Source organism: Chiloscyllium plagiosum, unplaced genomic scaffold (genome assembly GCF_037043375.1).
Source record: "Chiloscyllium plagiosum isolate Xiang-an unplaced genomic scaffold, Cpla_swu_hap1 HiC_scaffold_45, whole genome shotgun sequence".
NCBI lineage: Eukaryota > Metazoa > Chordata > Chondrichthyes > Orectolobiformes > Hemiscylliidae > Chiloscyllium > Chiloscyllium plagiosum.
The window spans coordinates 40512895-40529829 of NW_028270183.1; the positions used below are offsets into that span (position 1 = coordinate 40512895).

At 43.4% G+C, this 16935-nt stretch overlaps 1 long non-coding RNA gene across 1 annotated transcript in view; it reads left to right on the forward strand.

The window, feature by feature from the left end:
* Window positions 1-310: 310 nt before the first annotated feature.
* LOC148136489 (uncharacterized) overlaps window positions 311-16935 on the forward strand; it is a 51061-nt gene continuing 34436 nt past the window's right edge. Inside the window, exon 1 of the long non-coding RNA XR_015754423.1 lies at window positions 311-539. This is a non-coding gene — a long non-coding RNA (uncharacterized LOC148136489). The remainder of the gene's footprint in view (window positions 540-16935) is intronic.

Sequence of the window (16935 nt, forward strand, 5' to 3'; positions counted from 1 at the left end):
TTGTCCATTAAATCTCTTTATTTGCAGAAATAGCCCGTTAATATGTCCCTTTAAAATGCAGATTTCTCCCTTTAGATATGACGATGTTTCATTATATGTCGGAATATCTCTTTACATTGAGCCGTGAGCTTTCACAATTTAGGCAGGGTTTCTCAAAATTTGGCAGTGCCCCCCTACAGGAGAGTTTAGGGTTTTTTGTGAATGAGCAGCTGTAGCGCGAGGTGGCTGTTGCTTGGTGACGGTAAGGCTCCCCTGAGCTGAGGTCACGCGGGGGCGAAGCCGCTCGAGCGGGGAAGCGGCCGTTGGGAAAATGGTGCTGTGCGGCGCGGGGCAGAGTCCCGTCACTGGGCACCGCCGCCTTCCTGGTGCAGCTGCTGTGAAATGGCCACGTCGCCCGGCTGTACAGGAGCCGGTGAGTATTCTGGAGGCGGATGGGGTTCAGGGCCTGCTTGGGAACTCGTCGGCCGCCTGGGTGGTGGAGGCGGCCCCTGTGTCAACTCTGGGGCAACCTGGAAGGTACTGGGCCCGGGAGGTGAAAGGTGAGGCAGGTTGTGGGGGAAGGAATGTGCGGCCAATCCACTCAAATTGACATTTTACACTGACTTGCCATCTGATTTTACTGGTGCTTGTCCTTTTTACCCTCACTGTTTCTTTCAATCCTTGTGCTTTTTCCCCTCACTGTTTTTTTAAAATCCTTGTGCGTTTTACCCCTTTTTAAAAAATCCTTGTGCTTTTTACCCTCACATTTTATAAAATCCTTGTGTGTTTTACCCCTTTTTAAAAAATCCTTGTGCTTTTTACCCTCACTTTTTTTTAAAAACCTGGTGCCTTTTATCCCCACTGCCTTGTTTAAAACCCTTGTACTTTTTGCCCTCAGTGTTTTATCTTTAAAATCCTTGTGCTTTTCACCCTCAGTTTTTTAAAAATCCTTGTGCTTTTTACCCATGGTTCTTTTTAAAATCCTTGTGCTTTATGCCCTCCCTTTTTTAAAAAATCCTATTTTTTTTTATCCTCACTGCTTTGTTTAAAATCTTTGTGCTTTTTGCTCTCACTGTTTTGTTTTTAAAATCCTTGTGCTTTTTACCCTCTTCTTTTAAAATCCTAGTGCTTTTTACCCACAGTTTATTTAAATCCTTGTGCTATTTGCGCTCCGTTTTGTTTTTAAAATACTTGTGCTTTTTAGCTTTTGTTCTTTTAAAATCCTTGTGCTTTTTACCCTCACTTTTTTAAAATCCTTGTGCTTTTTACCCTTTTTTTGAAAAATCATTGTGCTTTTTACCCTCTTTTTAAATCCTTGTGCTTTTTACCCTCTGTTTTTAAATCCTTCTGCTTTTTACCCTCACTGTTTTATTTAACATCCTTGTGCTTTTTACCCTCACTTTTTTAAAATCCTTGTGCTTTTTAACCTTTTTTGAAAAATCTTTATGCTTTTTACCCTCACTGTTGTTTTAAATCTTGTGCTTTTCCCTCTCACTTTTTTTAGAATCCTTGTGCTTTCTACCCTGTTTTTATTTAACATCCTTGTGCTTTTTACCCTCAGTTTTTTAAAACATCCTTGTGCTTTTTACCCACGGTTCTTTTTAAAATCCTAGTGCTTTTTGCCCTCACTGCTTTTTTTTAAAATCCTGCAAAGAAGGTTGATGAGGGCAGAGCAGTAGATGTGATCTATATGGCCTTCAGTAAGGCATTCAACAAGGTTCCCCGCAGGAGACTGGTTAGTAAGGTTAGATTTCATGGAATACAGGGAGACCTAGCCATTTGGATACAGAACTGGCTCAAAGGTAGAAGACAGAGGGTTGTGGTGGAGGGTTGTTTTTCAGACTGGAGGCTTGTGACCAGTGGAGTGCCACAAGGATCGGTCCTGGGCCCTCTACTTCTTGTCATTTACATAAATGATTTGGATGCGAGCATAAGAGGTACAGTTAGTAAGTTCGAGGAGAAAGTGAGGTCTGCAGATGCTGGAGATCAAAGTTGAAACTTTATTGCTGGAACAGCACAGCAGGTCAGGCAGCATCCAGGGAACAGGAGATTCGACGTTTCGGGCACAGGCCCTTCTTCAGGAATGAGCAGAGAGTGTTCAGCAGGAGAAGATAAAAGGTAGGGAGGAGGGACTTGGAGGAGGGGCGTTGGAAATGTGATAGGTGGAAAGAGGTCAAGGTGAGGGTGATAGGTCGGAGTAGGATGGAGGCGGAAAGGTCAAGAAGGAGACTGCAGGTCAGGAAGGCGGTTCCGGGCTGGAGGGATTCGGCTGAGACAAGGTGGGGGGAGGGGGGATGAAGAAACTGGTGAAGTCCAAGTTCATCCCCTGTGGTTGGAGGGTTCCCAGTCGGAAGATAAGACGCTCCTCCTCCGACCGTCGCGTTGTTGTGGTTTGGCGGTGGATGAGTCCAATGACCTGCATATCCTCGGTGGAGTGGGAGGGGGAGTTGAAATGCTGTGCTACAGGGTGGTTGGGTTGGTTCGTCCGGGTGGCCCAGAGGTGCTCTCTGAATCGCTCCGCAAGTAGGCAGCCTGTCTCCCCAATATAGAGGAGGCCACACCGGCTGCAGCGGATGCAGTAGATGATGTGGGTGGAGGTGCAGGTGAATCTGTGGCGGATATGGAAGTTTCCTTTGGGGCCTTGGAGAGAAGTGAGGGGGGAGGTGTGGGTGCAAGTGTTGCACCTCCTGCGGTTGCAAGGGAAGGTGCCGGGAGTGGAGGTTGGGTCGGTGGGGGGTGTGGATCTGACAAGGGAGTCGCGGAGGGAGTGGTCTCTACGGAAAGCTGATAGGGGAGGGGAGGGAAATATATCCTTGGTGCTGGGGTCTGTTTGGAGGTGGCGGAAGTGACGGCGGATGATGCGCTGTACATGGAGATTGGTGGGGTGGTAGGTGAGGACCAGTGGGGTTCTGTCCTGGTGGCGGTTGGAGGGGCGGGGCTCAAGGGCGGAGGAGCGGGAAGTGGAGGAGATGCGGTGGAGGGCACCGTCGACCACGTCGGGGGGGAAATTGCGGTCCTTGAAGAAGGAGGCCATCTGTGTTGTACGTATTTTGAACTGGAAAGAAATTCTTTCCAATCCTCCCACTTTCTCCAAATAAAAGGAGTAGCCATGGGCACCCGCATGGGCCCCAGCTCTGCCTGCCTCTTCGTAGGGTATGTGGAACAATCCATCTTCCGCAACTACACTGGCCCCACCCCCCATCTTTTCCTTTGCTACATTGATGACTGTATCGGCGCTACCTCGTGCTCCCACGAGGAGGTTGAACAGTTCATCCACTACACTAACACCTTCCACCCCGACCTCAAATTCACCTGGACAGTCTCGGACTCCTCCCTCCCCTTCCTAGACCTTTCTGTTTCTATCTCAGGCGACCGAATCAACACGGCCATCTACTACAAACCAACCGACTCCCACAGCTACCTGGACTACACCTCCTCCCATCCTGCCCCCTGTAAAAACGCCATCCCATTCTCCCAATTCCTTCGTCTCCGCCGCATCTGCTCCCAGGAGGACCAGTTCAAAATACGTACAACACAGATGGCCTCCTTCTTCAAGGACCGCAATTTCCCCCCCCGACGTGGTCGACGGTGCCCTCCACCGCATCTCCTCCACTTCCCGCTCCTCCGCCCTTGAGCCCCGCCCCTCCAACCGCCACCAGGACAGAACCCCACTGGTCCTCACCTACCACCCCACCAATCTCCATGTACAGCGCATCATCCGCCGTCACTTCCGCCACCTCCAAACAGACCCCAGCACCAAGGATATATTTCCCTCCCCTCCCCTATCAGCTTTCCGTAGAGACCACTCCCTCCGCGACTCCCTTGTCAGATCCACACCCCCCACCGACCCAACCTCCACTCCCGGCACCTTCCCTTGCAACCGCAGGAGGTGCAACACTTGCACCCACACCTCCCCCCTCACTTCTCTCCAAGGCCCCAAAGGAAACTTCCATATCCGCCACAGATTCACCTGCACCTCCACCCACATCATCTACTGCATCCGCTGCAGCCGGTGTGGCCTCCTCTATATTGGGGAGACAGGCTGCCTACTTGTGGAGCGATTCAGAGAGCACCTCTGGGCCACCCGGACGAACCAACCCAACCACCCTGTAGCACAGCATTTCAACTCCCCCTCCCACTCCACCGAGGATATGCAGGTCATTGGACTCATCCACCGCCAAACCACAACAACGCGACGGTCGGAGGAGGAGCGTCTTATCTTCCGACTGGGAACCCTCCAACCACAGGGGATGAACTTGGACTTCACCAGTTTCTTCATCCCCCCTCCCCCCACCTTGTCTCAGCCGAATCCCTCCAGCCCGGCACCGCCTTCCTGACCTGCAGTCTCCTTCTTGACCTTTCCGCCTCCATCCTACTCCGACCTATCACCCTCACCTTGACCTCTTTCCACCTATCACATTTCCAACGCCCCTCCTCCAAGTCCCTCCTCCCTACCTTTTATCTTCTCCTGCTGAACACTCTCTGCTCATTCCTGAAGAAGGGCCTGTGCCCGAAACGTCGAATCTCCTGTTCCCTGGATGCTGCCTGACCTGCTGTGCTGTTCCAGCAATAAAGTTTCAACAGTTAGTAAGTTTGCAGATGACACCAAAACTGGAGGTGGAGTGGACAACAAAGAGGATTACCTCAGATTACAACAGGATCTGGACCAGATGGGCCAATGGGCTGAGAAGTGGCAGATGGAGTTTAATTCAGATAAATGCGAGGTGCTGCATTTTGGGAAAGCAAATCTTGGCAGGACTTATACACTTAACAGTAAGGTCCTAGGGAGTGTTGCTGAACAAAGAGACCTTGGAGTGCAGGTTGATAGCTCCTTGAAAGTGGAGTCGCAGGTAGATAGGATAGTGAAGAAGGCGTTTGGTATGCTTTCCTTTATTGGTCAGAGTATTGAGTACAGGAGTTGGGAGGTCATGTTGCGGCTGTACAGGGCATTGGCTAGGCCACTGTTGGAATATTGCGTGCAATTCTGGTCTCCTTCCTATCGGAAAGATGTTGTGAAACTTGAATGTGTTCAGAAAAGATTTACAAGGATGTTGCCAGGGTTGGAGGATCTGAGCTACAGGGAGAGGCTGAACAGGTTGGTGCTGTTTTCCCTGGAGCGTCGGAGTCCGAGGGGTGACCTTATAGAGGTTTACAAAATTATGAGGGGCTTGGATAGGATAAATAGACAAAGTCTTTTCCCTGTGGTTGGGGAGTCCAGAACTAGAGGGCATAGTTTTAGGGTGAGAGGGAAAAGATATAAAAGAGACCTAAGGGGCAACGTTTTCACGCAGCGGGTGGTACGTGTATGGAATGAGCTGCCAGAGGATGTTGTGGAGGCTGATACAATTGCAACATTTAAGAGGCATTTGGATGGGTATATGAATAGGAAGGGTTTGGAGGGATATGGCCCGGGCTCTGGCAGCTGGGACTAGATTGGGTTGGGATATCTGCTCGGCATGGACGGGTTGGACCGAAGGGTCTGTTTCCATGCTGTACATCTCTATGACTCTGGTGCTTTATATCCTCACTGCTTTGTTTAAAATCCTTGTGCTTTTTACCTTCACTAGTTTTTAAAATCCTTGTGCATTTTACCCTCACTGTTTTTTAAACATCCTTGTGCTTTTTACCCTCAGTTTATTTTAAATCTTTGTGCTTTTTACCCTCACTGCTCTGTTTAAAGTCCTTGTGTTTTTTGCCCTCACTTTTTAAAAAAATCCCTGTGCTTTTTACCCTCAATGGTTTTTAAAATCCTTGTAGGTTTTAACCTCACTTTTTTTGAAACATCCTTGTGCTTTTTCCCCACGGTTCTTTTTAAAATCCTCGTGCTTTTTGCCCTCGCTGCTTTGTTTTTAAAATCCTTGTGCTTTTTACCCTCACTTTTTAAAAACTCCTTGTGCTTTTTACTCTTTTTTGAAAAGTCCTTGTGCCGTTTGCCCTCAGTGTTTTTAAATCGTGCTTTTTACCCTCAGTGTTTTTAAATCATTGTGCTTTTTACCCTTTTTTGAAAATCCTTGTTCTTTTTACCCTCACTTTTTGAAATCCTTGTGCTTGTAACCTTCACTTTTTAAAAACTCCTTGTGCTTTTTAACCACGGTTCTTTTTAAAATCCTGGTGTTTATTTATCCTCACTGCTTTGTTTAAAATCCTTGTGCTTTTTACCCTCACTGTTTTTAAAAATCCTGGTGCTTTTTATCCTCACTGCTTTGTTTAAAGTCCTTGTGCTTGTTACCCTCGCTTTTTAAAAATGTCCTTGTGCTTTTTACCCTCACTGTTTTTAAAAATCCTGGTGCTTTTTATCCTCACTGCTTTGTTTAAAGTCCTTGTGCTTTTTACCCTCACTGTTTTTAAAAATCCTGGTGCTTTTTATCCTCACTGCTTTGTTTAAAATCCTTGTGCTTTTTACCCTCACTGTTTTTAAAAATCCTGGTGCTTTTTATCCTCACTGCTTTGTTTAAAGTCCTTGTGCTTGTTACCCTCGCTTTTTAAAAATGTCCTTGTGCTTTTTACCCTCACTGTTATTTAACATCCTTGTACTTTTTACCCTCAGATTTAAAAAAAAATCCTTGTGCTTTTTACCCACGGTTCTTTTTAAAATCCTTGTGCGTTTTACCCTCACTTTTTAAAAAAATCCTTGTGCTTTTTGCCCTCACATTTTTAAAAATCGTTGTGCTATTTAACCTTTTTTGAAAAATCCTTATGCTTTATCCCTCACTGTTGTTTTAAATCTTGTGATTTTTACCCTCAATTTTTAAAAAATCTTTGTGCATTTTACCCTTTTTTTGAAAAATCCTTGTGCTCTTTGCCCTCACTGTTTTTCAAATCCTTGTGCGTTTTACCCTCACTGTTTATTAAACATCCTTGTGCCTTTTACCCTCAGTTTATTTTAAATCCTTGTGCTTTTTACCCACAGTTTTTTGTAAAGTCCTTGTGCTGTTTACCCTCACTTCTTTAAAAAATTCTTGTGCTTTTAACCCTTGGTTTTTAAAAAATCCTTGTGTTTTTACCCTCGGTTCTTTTCAAATCCTTCTGCTTTTTACTCTCTCTTTTTAAAAAAAAATCCTTGTGCTTTTTACCCTATTTTGAAAAATCCTTGTGTTTTTTTACCCTCACTGCTTTGTTTAAAGTCCTTGTGCTTTTTACCCTCACTTCTTAAAAAAATCCCTGTGCTTTTGACCCTCAGTGGTTTTTAAAATCCTTGTGCTTTTTACCCTTTTTTTGAAATCCTAGTGCTTGTAACCCTCACTTTTTAATAAATCCTTGTGCTTTTTACCCACGGTCCTTTTTAAAATCCTTGTGCTTTTTACCCTGTTTTTTTTAAAAATCCTTGTGCTTTTTGCCCTCCCTGTTATTTTTAAAATCCTGGTGTTTATTTATCCTCATTGCTTTGTTTAAAATCCTTGTGCTTTTTGCCCTCACTGTTTTGTTTTTAAAATCCTAGTGCTTTTTACCCACACTGTTTATTTAAATCCTAGTGCTTTATACCCACACTGTTTATTTAAATCCTTGTGCTTTTTACCCTATTTTGAAAAATCCTTGTGCTTTTGACCCTCACTTTTTAAAAAATCCTCGTGCTTTTTATCCTCAATGCTTTGTTTAAAGACCTTGTGCTTTTTACCCTCGCTTTTTTAAAATGTCCTTGTGCTTTTTACCCTCACTGTTATTTAACATCCTTGCGCTTTTTACCCTCAGTTTTTAAAAAAAAATCCTTGTGCTTTTAACCTTCGGTTTTTAAAAAATCCTTGTGCATCTTACCCTTTTTAAAAAAATCCTTGTGCTTTTTGCCCTCACTGTTTTTGAAAATCCTTGTGCTTTTTACCCTCGCTGGTTTTTAAAATCCTTGTGCATTTTACCCTCTTTTTTAAAAAAAAATCTTTGTGCTTTTTAGCCTCACTTTATAAAAAGACTTTTGTTGAAACTTTATTGCTGGAACAGCACAGCAGGTCAGGCAGCATCCAGGGAACAGGAGATTCGACGTTTCGGGCACAGGCCCTTCTTCAGGAATGAGCAGAGAGTGTTCAGCAGGAGAAGATAAAAGGTAGGGAGGAGGGACTTGGAGGAGGGGAGTTGGAAATGTGATAGGTGGAAAGAGGTCAAGGTGAGGGTGATAGGTCGGAGTAGGGTGGAGGCGGAGAGGTCAAGAAGAAGACTGCAGGTCAGGAAGGCGGTGCCGGGCTGGAAGGATCCGGCTGAGACAAGGTGGGGGGAGGGGGGATGAAGAAACTGGTGAAGTCCAAGTTCATCCCCTGCGGTTGGAGGGTTCCCAGTCGGAAGATAAGACGCTCCTCCTCCGACCAAAGTTTCAACTTTGATCTCCAGCATCTGCAGACCTCACTTTCTCCAAAAAGACTTTTGTGCTTTTTACCTTTTTAAAAAAAGCCTTGTGCTTTTTACCCTTGGTTCTTTTAAAATCACTGTGCTTTTTATTCTCAGTTTTTTAAACATCCTTGTGCTTTTTACCCTCAGTTTATTTTAAATCCTAGTGCTTTTTACCCTCAGTGTTTTAAAAAATTCTTGCGCTTTTTGCCCACAGTTCTTTGTAAAATCCTCGTGCGTTTTACCTCCATTTTAAAAAAACCTTATGCTTTTTACCCGCACTGTTGTTTTTAATCTTGTGATTTTTACCCTCACTTTTTAAAAAATCCTTGTGCATTTTACCCTCACTGTTTTTTAAAAGTCCTTGTGCCTTTTACCCTTTTTTAAACATCCTTGTTCTTTTTGCCTTTACTGTTTTATTTACAATCCTTGTGGGTTTTACCCTCACTGTTTTTAAAATCCTTGTGCGTTTTACCCTCACTGTTTTTTAAACATCCTTGTGCTTTTTACCCACGGTTGTTTGTAAAATCCTTGTGCTTTTTACCCTCACTGATTTTTAAAATCCTTGTGCTTTTTACCCTCAGTGTTTTTAAATCATTGTGCTTTTTACCCTCATTTTTTTTGAAAATCCTTGTACTTTTTATCCTCACTGATTTGTTTAACATCCTTGTGCTTTTTGTCCTCACTGTTGTTTTCTTTAAATCGTTGTGCTTTTTACCCCACTGTTTTTTAAAAATCCTTGTGCCTTTTACCCTTCTTTTGAAAAATCCTTATGCTTTTTACCCTCAGTTGTTTTTAATCTTGTGATTTTTACCCTCACTTTTTAAAAAATCCTTGTGCGTTTTACCCTCACTGTTTTTTAAAAATCCTTGTGCCTTTTACCCTTTTTAAAAAAATCCTTGTTCTTTTTGCCTTTCCTGTTTTGTTTACAATCGTTGTGCTTTTTACCCTCACTGTTTTATTTACAATCCTTGTGCTTTTTACCCTCACATTTTTAAAGTCCTTGTGCTTTTTACCCTCACTTTTAAAAAAAAAATTCCTTGTGCTTTTTACCCACAGTTCTTTTAAAATCCTAGTGTTTTTTACCCACACTGTTTATTTCAATCCTTGTGCTTTTTGTCCTCAATTTTTGAAATCCTTGTGCTTGTAACCCTCACTTTTTAAAAAATCCTTGTGCTTTTTACCCACTGTTCTTTTTAAAATCCTTGTGCTTTTTACCCTCACTGTTTTATTTAACATCCTTGTGCTTTTTACCCTCACTTTTTTAAAATCCTTATGCTTTTTAACCTTTTTTGAAAAATCTTTATGCTTTTTACCCTTACTTTTGTTTTAAATCTTGTGCTTTTCCCCCTCACTGTTTTTTTAGAATCCTTGTGCTTTCTACCGTTTTTATTTAACATCCTTGTGCTTTTTACCCTCTGTTTTTTAAAACATCCTTGTGCTTTTTACCCTCACTTTTTTTTAAAATCCTGCAAAGAAGATTGATGAGGGCAAAGCAGTAGATGTGATCTATATGGACTTCAGTAAGGCGTTCGACAAGGTTCTCCATGGGAGACTGGTTAGCAAGGTTAGATCTCAAGGAATACAGGGAGAACTGGCCATTTGGATACAGAACTGGCTCAAAGGTAGAAGACAGAGGATGGTGGTGGAGGGTTGTTTTTCAGACTGGAGACCTGTGACCAGTGGAGTGCCACAAGGATCGGTGCTGGGCCTTCTACTTCTTGTCATTTACATAAATGATTTGGATGCGAGCATAAGAGGTACTGTTAGTAAGTTTGCAGATGACACCAAAACTGGCGGTGTAGTGGACAGCGAAGAGGGTTACCTCCGATTACAACAGGATCTGGACCAGATGGGCCAATGAGCTGAGAAGTGGCAGATGGAGTTTAATTCAGATAAATGCGAGGTGCTGTATTTTGGGAAAGCAAATCTTAGCAGGACTTATACACTTAATGGTAAGGTCCTAGGGAGTGTTGCTGAACAAAGAGACCTTGGAGTGCAGGTTGATAGCTCCTTGAAAGTGGAGTCGCAGGTATATAGGATAGTGAAGAAGGCATTTGGTATGCTTTCCTTTATTGGTCAGAGTATTGAGTACAGGAGTTGGGAGGTCATGTTGCGGCTGTACAGGACATTGGCTAGGCCACTGTTGGAATATTGCGTGCAATTCTGGTCTCCTTCCTATCGGAAAGATGTTGTGAAACTTGAAAGTGTTCAGAAAAGATTTACAAGGATATTGCCAGGGTTGGAGGATCTGAGCTACAGGGAGAGGCTGAACAGGTTGGGGCTGTTTTCCCTGGAGCGTTGGAGGCTGAGGGGTGACCTTATAGAGGTTTATAAAATTATGAGGGGCTTGGATAGAATAAATAGACAAAGTCTTTTCCCTGGGGTCGGGGAGTCCAGAACTAGAAGGTATAGGTGTAGGGTGAGAGGGGAAAGATATAAAAGAGACCTAAGGGGAAGCTATTTTACGCAGAGGGTGGTACGTGTATGGAATGAGCTGCCAGAAGATGTGGTGGAGGCTGATACAATTGCAACATTTAAGAGGCATTTGGATGGGTATATGAATAGGGAAGGGTTTGGAGGGATATGGGCCGCGTGCTGGCAGGTGGGACTAGATTGGGTTGGGATATCTGGTCAGCATGGACGGGTTGGACCGAAGGGTCTGTTTCCATGTTGTACATCTCTATGGTGCTTTCTATCCTCACTGCTTTGTTTAAAATCCTCGTGCGTTTTACCCTCAGTTTATTTTAAATTCTTGTGCTTTTTACCCTCAGTTTTTTAAACAATCCTTGTGCTTTTTGCCCAGTGTTTTGTAAAATCCTTGTACTTTTTATCCATGGTTCTTTGTAAAATCGTTGTGCTTTTTACCCTCACTGTTTTATGCAAAATCCTTGTGCTTTTTACCCTCACTGTGTTTGAAAAATCCTTGTGCTTTTAATCCTCGGTTTTTAAAAAAATCTTGTGCTTTTTCCCCTTTATTTAAAAGAATCCTTGTGTTTTTTACCCTCGGTTCTTTTAAAATCCTTCTGCTTTTCACCCTCACTTTTTAAAAAAAATCCTTGTGCTTTTTACCCTATTTAGAAAAATCCCTGTGCTTTTTGCCCTCACTGTTTTGTTTAAAATCCTTGTGCTTTTTGACCTCTCCTTTTTAAAAATTCTGTTCCTTTTACCCATTTTTTGAAAAATCCTTGTGCTTTTTACCCTTACTTTCTTTTAAAATAACTGTGTTTTTACTCTGTTTTTTAAACATCCTTGTGCTTTTTACCCTCAGTTTATTTTAAATCCTTGTGCTTTTTACCCTCAGTGTTTTAAAAAATCCTTGCGCTTTTTGCCCACAGTTCTTTGTAAAATCCTTGCGCTTTTTACCCTTTTTTGAAAAATCCTTGTGCTTTTTGCCCTGACTGTTTTTAAAAAATCTTTGTGCTTTTTCCATCACTTTTTTAAAAAATCGTTGTGCTTTTTAACCTGTTTTGAAAAATCCTTATGCTTTTTACCCTCACTGTTGTTTTAAATATTGTGATTTTTACCCTCACTTTTTTAAAAATCCTTGTGCTTTTTACCCTCCGTTTTTAAAAAAATCCTTGTGCTTTTACCCTCACTTTTTAAAAAAATCCTTGTGCTTTTAACCCCTTTTTTTGAAAAATCCTTGTGCTCTTTGCCCTCACTGTTCTTAAAATCCTTGTGCTTTTTACCCTCAGTGTTTTTAAATCATTGTGCTTTTTAACCCCCTTTTTTTTTTGAAAATCCTTGTGCTTTTTACCCTCACTTTTTAAAAAATCCTTGTGCTTTTTACCCACGATTCTTTTTAAAATCCTTGTGCTTTTTACCCTGTTATTTTTAAAATCCTGGTGTTTATTCATCCTCACTGCTTTGTTTAAAATCCTTGTGCTTTTTGCCCTCACGGTTTTGTTTTTAAAATCCTAGTGCTTTTTACCCACACTGTTTATTTAAATCCTAGTGCTTTTTACCCTCCGTTTTTTAAAAAATCCTTGTGCTTTTTACCCTTTTTTAAAAAAATCCTTGTGCTTTTTGCCCTCACTGTGTTGTTTACAATCTTTGTGCGTTTTACCCTCACTTTTTTTGAAACATCCTTGTGTCTTTTACCCTTGGTTCTTTTAAAATCCTTCTGCTTTTTACCCTGTTTTTAAAAAACCCTTGTGCTTTTTACCCTCACTGTTTTATTTAAAATCCTTGTGCTTTTTACCCTTGTTTGAAAAATCCTTGTGCTTTTTACCCTCACTGTTTTTAAAAAATCCTTGTGCTTTTTGCCCTCACTTTTTGAAATGCTTGTTCTTCTAACCCCTCTTTAAAAATCCTTGTGCTTTTTGCCCTCACTGTTTTTTAAAAAAACCTTGTGCTTTTTACCGTCACTTTTTGAAATGCTTGTGCTTCTAACCCTCACTTTAAAAATCCTTGTGCTTTTTGCCCTCACTTTTTTTTTAAAAATCCTTGTGCTTTTTACCGTCACTGTTTATTTAAAATCCTTGTGCTTTTTACCCTTTTTTAAAAAAGCCTTGTGCTTTCTACCCTCACTTTTCGTTTCAAGATCCTAGTGCTTTTTGCGCTTTCTGTCGCTTGTGCGATTGCTTAGGCTGGTGTGTAAATACTAGTGAAGGAGATTATGCACAAGCATGAATATGTTCCTCAGTCACTGAAGGGGCAGGACCTGTTGAAAGTCTTTTGTCAAGCATGCTACTAAACCTTGCTAACCTGGATATACAGTATTTTATTATTTGTCAAAGTATGTTTCTTATTATTTAGAGTCATAATGTTGTTCAGACCCTTTGGTCCAACCCGTCCATGCTGACCAGATATCCGAAATTAATGTTGAGAGTGTAGTGCTGGAAAAACACAGCAGCTCAGGCAGCATCCGAGGAGCAGGAGAATCGACGTTTTGGGCATACGCCCTTCATCAGGCAGACTTATGCCCAAACTATCAATTCTCCTGCTCCTCGGATGCTGCCTGACCTGCTGTGCTTTTCCAGCACACTCAACTCTGATCTCCAGCATCTGCAGTCCTCACTTTCTCCTAGCTATCCTAAATTTATCTAGTCCCATTTGCCAGCACTTGGCACATATCCCTCTAAACCCTTCCTATTCATATACCCATCCAGATGCCTTTTAAATGTTGTAATTGCACCAGCCTCCACCACTTCCTCTGGCAGCTCCTTCCATACACTCACCACACACTGCGTGGAAACGTTGCCCCTTAGGTTTAGATTGAGAGCAGAAAGATATAGAAAGTACCTATGTTCTGAGCTTCACCCCTACACTGGGGTAAAAAATAAAAAAGTTGAGCAACGAGAAGAAATGCGAAAGCAATAATATGTCAAGCCATGTGGGGAAAAAAACTGTGGCTCCACCCTTTTTTCTCCTCTTGGCATTTGAACACTTTCTCTGTCAATAACACTAACATCACAACAGAGCATATTGCATACGCTCCTTGGTGTCAACAAGCAGGGCACATGTTCGCTGGTGTCCCCAAAACATTGGGCATGTTCCTTGATGTCAGCAGAAAAGACGCGAGATCTTCTTTTGAAGGACCATTAAGGTCTGTCTGGAGGACTGCAAGGAGACTTGTCCTCCTGCCAATCAGAGCTCCCCTACTGTCTGAAAGTGGAAGGTGGACCATGAGCTTCAGAAGTTGTTGTTGCTCCCCTCTCTCAGAATTAAGGTTGAGCTTCAGCCCAGATTGCAACTTCCTTCTTCTGTCTAACGTCTGTGAGTACAACACCCTCTTTTCTCACCCCCTTTTCTATTTACTTTTCATTCTAGGGTTCAATTGTTGACTTGCAGAACCGAATGGAGATGGAGCAAATCCTGGGAGGGGGCAGACTCGGGAACTGTTGGTCCAGGTCTGTGTCTCAATTGGCAAAATAGACCAGCAGGAGGTGGAAGAACGCAGCAAGCCAGGCAGCATCAGGAGGTGGAGAAGTCGATGTTATGGGTGTAGGGAGAACTGCAGACCTGGGGACAGGGTGGTGAAGTGGGGATAGGTGGAGACAGGGAGAGGGTACAGCCTGGTTGGTCAATGGGTGTAAGGAACCTGGTTGATGGCAAGGAGGAGTGGAAGGGGAGGTTATTTGAAATTGGAAAACGCAATGTTGAGTACTTCGGGCTGTTGGCTGCCCGGAAGATGAGGTGTATTCCTTCGATTTGCGGTTGTGGCAATGGAGGAGGCCTAGGATGGTCATGTCAGTAAGGGAGTGGGAAGGGGAATTAAAATGGGTGGTGACTGTTCCCCAAGTTTACGCTCAATCTCCCCAATGTAGAAAGGACCACAATTGGCAAACACATGGCAAATACAGTCCCACACTGAGAGGCTTAAAGCTTTTGCTGTGGGGGGAAAAAAAGCAGAAAGGAGGTGCATTGTTTAAATGGTGATGTGGAGAAAGTGAGGACTGCAGATGCTGGAGATCGGAGCTGAAATGTGTGGTTCTGGAAAAGCACAGCAGATCAGGCAGCATCCGAGTGGCAGGAAAATCTGTGTTTTGGGTATAAGGCTTATGCCCGAAATATCGATTTTCCTGCTCCTCGGATGCTGCCTGACCTGCTTTGCTTTTCCAACACCACACTTTTCACCTCTGATCTCCAGCATTCTCAGCCCTCACTTTCTTCCAGTGAAAAAGTCTCAGCCTATCCACCTCGATGGAGGTAGTTTCATATCCGCTTATGATCTGTTCAATGCTGGTCCAGGCTTGAAAGACCAAATGGCATACTTCTGCTCTCAATTCTGACACTGTGTCCAGGACATCAACAGACCGTAAGACATATGAGCAGAAATTATGCCACTCTGTGCATCAGCTCTGATCCATCATTTAATCATGGCTGATGAGTTTCTCATCCCCATTCTTCCACTTTCTCCCCATAACCCTCAATCCCCTTGATACTCAAGAACAGATCTGTCTCAGTCTTAAATGTCCTCAGTAACTTGTCCTCCACAGCCTTCTGTGGCAATGAATTCCATAGATTCACCACTCTCTGAAGACGTTTCTCCTGAGATCCGTTCTAAAGGTCTTCCCTTTACTCTAAGGCTGTGTCCTTGGGTCCTAGTCTCTCCTATCAATGGAAGCATCTTCCCAATGTCCACTCTGTCCAGGCCGTTCAGTATTTTGCATGTTTCAATTAGATCTCCATGAGTGTGGGCCTGTTAATCAGCATGAACCAGATCCTTCAGGATGAGTACAGCAGGAGTTAGGTTCAGCAAAGTGAGAATGGAGGGAAAGTGTGTGGGATGGAGATTTTCAGCTGTTTGGGAATGAGGAAGGAGAGTTTGATGTAAAATAGAATTGATTGGGCAGATGTGCCGAGGAGTGGGAGTTGGGGTTTAATTTAGGCAAATGTGAGGTGTTGCATTTCGGTCAAGCAATCCAGACAGGACTGACTCAGTTAAGGGGAATGTTGCTGAACAAAGAGACCTTGGAGTGCTAGTTCAGAGTTCCTTGAAAGCAGAGTCTCAGGAAGATAGGATAGTGAATAAAGCGTTGGTATGCTTTCCTTTTATTGGTCAAAGCATTGAGTATATGAGTTGGGATGTCATGTTGCAGCTGTACAGGGTATTGGTTAGGCCACTTTGGAATACTGCATTCAGTTCTGGTCTCCTTGCTATTCGAAAGATGTTGTGAAACTTTGAAAGGAGTTGGAAATGATTTACAAGGCTCAAAGTTTGTGAGAAGATTTGTAACTCGGATGCTCGTTGTTGTGGTTCTGTTCGCCGAGCTGGGAATTTGTGTTGCAGATGTTTCGTCCCCTGTCTAGGTGACATCCTCAGTGCTTGGGAGCCTCCTGTGAAGCGCTTCTGTGATCTTTCCTCCGGCATTTGTAGTGGTTTGTAGTGGACCCAATATACCGACCACTGCAACGGACAGCTGGAACTGACAACCGGAAGCAGCGGATTCAAACCACTACAAATGCCGAAGGAAAGATCACAGAAGCGCTTCACAGGAGGCTCCCAAGCACTGAGGATGTCACCTAGACAGGGGACGAAACGTCTGCAACACAAATTCCCAGCTCGGCGAACAGAACCACAACGATTTACAAGGCTGTTGCCAGAGTTGGAGTGTTTGAACTACAGGGATGTTTTCGCTGGAGCATGAGAGGCTGAAGGGTGGACTGATGGATCATCAGAGGTTGAGGGGTAACCCAATGAACGTTCATAACTGGCATGGATTGGGTGAATACCCAAGGTCTTTTCCCAGGGTACGGGAGTCCAAACCTAGACAGCATATGTTTGAGGTGAGAGGGGAATGATATACGTGGGATCTGTGGGGCATGTAATGAACGAGCTGCCAGAAAAAGTGGAGGCTGGTACAATGGCACCGTTTAAAAGGGAACTGGATGGGTATATGAATAGGAAGGATGGATATGGACCGCATGCAGGCAAATGAGACTAGATTAATTTAGGATATCTGGTTGGCACAAATGAGTTGGGCTGAAGGGTCTGGTTCCATGTTGTATGACTCTAATGTCTTCGGTGAAAGCAAAAGTCTAGTTGTGAAGACTGGGCTTTCAGAGCAGCTTTCAAGAATGTTTTTCCCTTACTGGGAGCCAAAGAGTTTGACTGAAGTGTGTCAGTGTTAATGCCTTGATGTCTCATTTTGCTTCTCCCTTCCTGGGGATGTTAACCATGTCATGTCTGGTTGT